This window comes from Nicotiana tabacum, chromosome 15 (assembly GCF_000715075.1).
Source record: "Nicotiana tabacum cultivar K326 chromosome 15, ASM71507v2, whole genome shotgun sequence".
NCBI lineage: Eukaryota > Viridiplantae > Streptophyta > Magnoliopsida > Solanales > Solanaceae > Nicotiana > Nicotiana tabacum.
In genome coordinates, this window is record NC_134094.1 from 10,828,378 (window position 1) to 10,833,949 (window position 5,572).

At 35.8% G+C, this 5,572-nt stretch overlaps 1 long non-coding RNA gene across 2 annotated transcripts; it reads right to left on the minus strand.

The window, feature by feature from the left end:
- Positions 1-456: 456 nt before the first annotated feature.
- On the minus strand, positions 457-5,311 carry LOC107778734 (uncharacterized). Of its 2 annotated transcripts, none has more exons than XR_012699136.1 (4): positions 5,137-5,311; positions 4,826-4,928; positions 1,339-4,613; positions 457-622 (listed from the first exon to the last, which is right to left on the minus strand). It is a non-coding gene; the product is annotated as an uncharacterized LOC107778734 (long non-coding RNA). The 2 variants fall into 2 exon arrangements; XR_012699135.1 differs by having other exon boundaries at positions 1,339-4,618.
- Between the last annotated feature and the right edge of the window lie 261 nt (positions 5,312-5,572).

Below are 5,572 nucleotides of genomic sequence, written 5' to 3' on the forward strand. Positions count from 1 at the left end.
ATATATATCTTAAGATGTATATATATCTTAAGATGTATATATATCTTAAGATCTACTATACTATACTATATATATATATAGTATATCTTAAGATGTATATATAGTATATTTTAAGATGTATACTATGTATATATAATATAGTATATATATATTTTAAGATGTATATATAGTATATAAATCGAATATAGCTTATATATCTTTATTACTATTTTTTTCTCTAACTTCTATAAAAAAAAATTTAAAAATACAAAGTTTCTGTTGGGCCCGTTTAGGCCCAGGACCGGCTCACTTAACCCGGGACCGTTAGTTCGTGGTCCCAATCCCGAGCCGGTTCTAGCAATAAACCCGCGAAGCCCGGGACCGTTTAGGACCGGACCGCATAGGACCGGGCCCGCGAAACCCACTTAGGACCGGGCCCGGCCCACTTGCCACCCTTACCTACGAGAGTAGAAGACAAATCACAACACTTTTTTTCATGTCTTAGTAATAATACAAGTAAAGTAAATGACACTACATTCTCATAAATAACTAAGATAGTAGAAGACTGACAAGAGCTTAACGAGATGACTAGTTCACCTCATAGCATTCACATCAACATTGGAATCAGGATGTCGCTCACCACCTGCCAAAAATAAATGATAATTACAACAAAGAAAAGAAAAGCAGGGTAGAACCAAAAGAACTTTAAAGCATCAATTTTCTCATCATTTATCGGTATATAAATTTTTTTGGAAATTCCAACCTGCACAAAGCAAACACCTTGAAGGCTTGAACAAGAAACAGTGCCGGCTCTAGGGGGAGGCCAATTAAGCAATTGCTTTAGGCCCCCCAAATTGAAGGCCCCAATTTTATGACTATTATTTAGTATTACATATATTGTAAAATTATTATTATGAAAAAGAAACTAAATTTATGTTTTCTTGTAATATGATAGAAGTTATTTTGATAAATACTGAATTTTCTAATAAAAATGTATTATATAAAAAGAACAATTTGATGATGTTATTGACAATTAAAAAGATAAAATAAAAGTCTCTTGTAGTATTTTTTAAAGTTGATATTTCTTACAAAGAGTTGATCAACGTTGTTTCAATTCAAAACAGACTTGAACTATTCGAAATACCTAATTATACTAATGCTTAACAAAGTGATATCATTATATGATAAAAACTTATAAAAATTATCTTGACCATGGATGTTAATAATATTGAAGCTTTGATGAGTAGAGTTATAAGATACCCAGTGCATAGTCAAAATAAGTACAAGATGGTCTATACACCACCTTAACAACAAGAAGAAAAACATGTAAAATTTTATTTATAAAAATTAAAGGCCTACCAATTCTGTTGAGTGGCCTCTGACAAGAAAATGCAGACGTTAGGGAGTGGTGGGACCGGGAAACACCAAAGTTAGGGAGTTCTTCACCAACCATGGCTGGAACATTGGGAGCTTCTCCAGGACACGGTGCCACAGAGAGCTTTAGATGAGATTATGCAAATCAAGATCGGCCGTAATCAAATCCAAGATCAAGCCATCTGGACTCCCACCCCTCAAGGATCCTTTACATGCTCCTCTGCCTATCAACTTCTCAGGAAAATAAGAGAGAATTCGCCTCAACTAGCCAAAATCTGGAATAATCACCTACCTTTTAAAATCTCCTTTGCAACATGGAGACTCTTGAAAGGCAGGTTACCACTGGATGACATTGTTCTAAAGTTTGGTACAAACATTATTTCTAGATGTTGTTGCAGGGTGCCATTGGATGACCATGTTTTTGCAAATAGCAATACAGCAAAGAAGGTATGGAATACTATGTCCACTCCACTGGGATTCCAGACCACGGGAAGGAACACTATATGCCATCCTAAATCAATGGTGGAGCAAACAGCCAAAAAACAATGTCCATAAGTTTCTACTGCAAATTACCCCAACTATAATATGCTAGGAGATATGGAAGGCCAGATGTGGCAAGAAATATGGTAAGAAGACTATTTCTGTTTTTAGAATATGTCAACAGGTTCTTTTTCAGGTTAAAGTTTCCATGGGCCAGAAATACAGTCAAATGAATTGGGACTGGACATGGAATACAGTTTGCAAGGTAGTGGAAGACTACAAAACAAGACTGAGGAGTGTTATGGTTCTATGGGAACCACCTGATTGCAATCGGTGGAAAATTAACACAGATGGCAGCTTCATCGCAAACTTAAGAAAAGAAATGGACACATGGTGATGGCCTTCTCCGCACCAGTACATTTCTTAACTAACAACTACTCTGAAGTGCAAGCGGACCTGTTTGGTATTCTTTGGTGTAGTGACCATAACTGTCAAGATCTTAGCTTGGAACTAGATTCTCTTCTGGTAGTCAACATGATTCTAGGGACATACAATTCCCCATGGAGACTTAAAGAAGACATTACTCTAATACAACAAAGGGTGCAACCGTGCAACAACATGGTATCAAGATCAAACATTGCTACAGAGAAGGGAATGAAGTGGCCGACGCCTTATCCAAACACGCTACTACTCTCAGTGAGCAGGTTATTTTCCTCAACGAAAATGACCTACCTACTAAGGCCAAAAGAGCCATCACTGTGGATAGATTGCAGGTCCCAAATTTCAGAATTAGGCCAAGAAAACACTCAGGATGGACTTTTGAGCCTCCTTAAATGTTAAAGGAAGAGCTACTGTTGAGCTGAACTCACATCCCAATAGAGTAGCTCTTTTATACTTGTAAGGCCTAGCCATTTATGTTTATGCTGGCACTGCTCCAATGGGAGGTTTTGGTTTAAATGTCCCCCTCCTTTGTACTATTTTGCTAATGAATAAATAGGGTAGGGGTCAACGCCAAACCCCCCAACAACACAGGAGATGAAAACCTGGGTGGATGGTTTAAATAAATAAAAAAATGCAGACTTTGCGGTTGAGAAAGACAAGTTGCAACCACAAGGGAGTTGAATGTTTTAGGTATAACATTATTTTGATGTGAACCAAAACTCCGATCCTACTAAAGAATTTTCCAAAGGGAACCTAATTACAGTACAGGAAAACAGGACTTTCGGTTACGATCCACGAAGTAGCCACAAAATCAAGGGCTTTTCGTGGCGACATATCTAGTTGCATGAAAGGTAAAGATTTTGAGTGGCGACCTGGAAAGTTGCCACGTATAATCGAGACTAAATTTTTGTTCTCCGAAAATGAAATATTTTGAAATATTTGGCATGGAAAGTTTTTGTGGCAACCCGATGAAAGTTACCACAGATAGGTATTTGTGGAGACCTAGTCCCTTCTTTTGGTCCTTGTTTCCAGTTAAGCTGGAATTTCAGTGTTCCTTTGTATTTGTTTCTGCAGTTAAACTTAAAAACTTTATGCAGTATTTTCTCTTCAGTATCTGTGCAGAAATGGACAAAAGGCTCCAAGAACACGAGTAGAAGCGGACAAAAGGATTTAAGAAGAGATGGCTGCTATGATGTCCAGAATTCAACAGGTAATGCAGTTTCTATCTTTATAGACATAAAGGCATTTATAGTTTCCATAAAAACATGATGTAGTCCACCTTTTTTTCTCTCCAAATTCTTGACTCAACTGGACTCTAGGGGATGCATAATGAACTAGAAGAGTAAATAGAAAGCCAAGAGGAGTGGTAGCCTCAGATTCTACAAATACTAATACCTTATCGAAGTTCAGCTTTAGCAAAAGATATGCAGTCGAATAACAACAAAGCACATCAGTATCTTGAACACTAATGCAAGAAGCTCTTCCAATGAATCATGTACTCTTTGAGTAAATTATAATCTCAGACTGTCTCAGTTGGACAAAAGTTTTTGTGAGAATCTGATTTGAGTTCAAAATCATTTCTTGGTAAAAAAGAAAAATTGACATGGGAAGAGAAAAGCTACACATTCTCTTAGTTCTGCTCTTAAAGAAATTGTTTCTTTCTTCAGTACTAAAGATCCTTGCCATCATCAAGAAGAAGAAAGTGGAGATCTTTCATGCGGTTTCAGGAGGGTAATCATGGTGTAAATGAAAAAAAATAGATTATGCTGCAGCTTTAACTATTACAAGGTTTAAGCTCCCTTAATCTACTTTTTTCTGATGATGGCAAGATTTTAGTACTGAAGAGACAACAAATCCTTTAGGAGCAGAAATAAGGGAATGTGTAGTTTCCTGGAGAGGCAAAGCATTATTGTTCATGCGAGATTTGTAATGTTTCTACCTGAACAACATCAAACTGCAGCTAAAAGTAATTCATTTCTTAACACAGAAACTGACAAAACAAAGAATATCACATATCACAACAGCATTGATTAAATGGAATCGTGTGAATTCTCTCATAAACATGAATATTCACAAAGTGAATTAGCCAACATACTTGTTGCTAAATAACTAAAGATCAGAATGCAGCTATTTTCATTCCTTCTCTCATTTAAGAATATGGAAAGAATGCATCATGTTGGTTGCGGCTGACAATGAAGTTTTGAGCAGTTATCTTGTTGGTGTAATGGATGTTGCCGGCAAGCACACACAATAATAGCAACATAAATTTTACAATATTAGTAACCAAGGCTTTTCACTTTGTACTTTTTCTGCAACTTCCTGATGCCTTTAATGAAACACTTTACTTCATCAAAAAAAAAATTACAATATTAGCAATACATTTTGGCAAATTAAAATATATTAGACCAAAATGGAGTGAAGTGGATAGTGATACTGCGGACCTCAGGATTGAGGCATAGTTGTTATATTTGTTGTGTAGCAAAATGCACAGACTAAATATTATAGTTTGCACTTGGTTTCAACAGATAAAACTTTAACACCAAACACTTACCGTGTAGTATATGTAGCTACTAGAACAAGCTACTAGAGAGTTTTTTTCCTACTTTTGCTTTGAGTTGAGGAATCTGGATACAAACCTCTTCCTTGGTGACTGCCTGCAACCGAGAAAAAATATATGTTGTCAATATTATTTGGAAATAGAGATCAAATTGTGTATTGGTTTTCCTAGAATCACAGAGTAAAATTGAGTGGTGAACCTACAGTAAAAAGTTAAGAGATATTATTTCATATAATATAATATAATATAATATAAGAGGAAAATAATTATTAAAAAAAAAAAGATGAAGGAGGGAGAGGACCTACAATGGAAATGGATCACTGACTTGTCTTTGACATGCAACAAAAGAGAAGTCTAAGATTGAAGAAAGAACAAGAACCACACAGACATTTGAAACCCTAATTTTATTTTATTTTTTCAGCGTTTGATTTGAGTATTTGGGACAAAGTAACCTTTGGAGACTTTTTGATTTGGTTTGTTTCTTTTTAGGTAAAAATAAAAAGAACTTATGGAGACTCGAACTTGCCTCAGCAGGCATGGGAAGTGGGCCATATCTGTGTTCCATTATTTACCAATGGACCAAAAATGCATTTTGTAATTGGGTTCCCATCTAATTATTGTTATATATTCAATAGATTTCTTAATATAAATATAGAGTGTGAGCAAAAAATACTGGGTTCCCGGAACGCATACATATTACTGTAGTTCCGCCCATGTAAGTAACAAGGAAGAAGATGCATA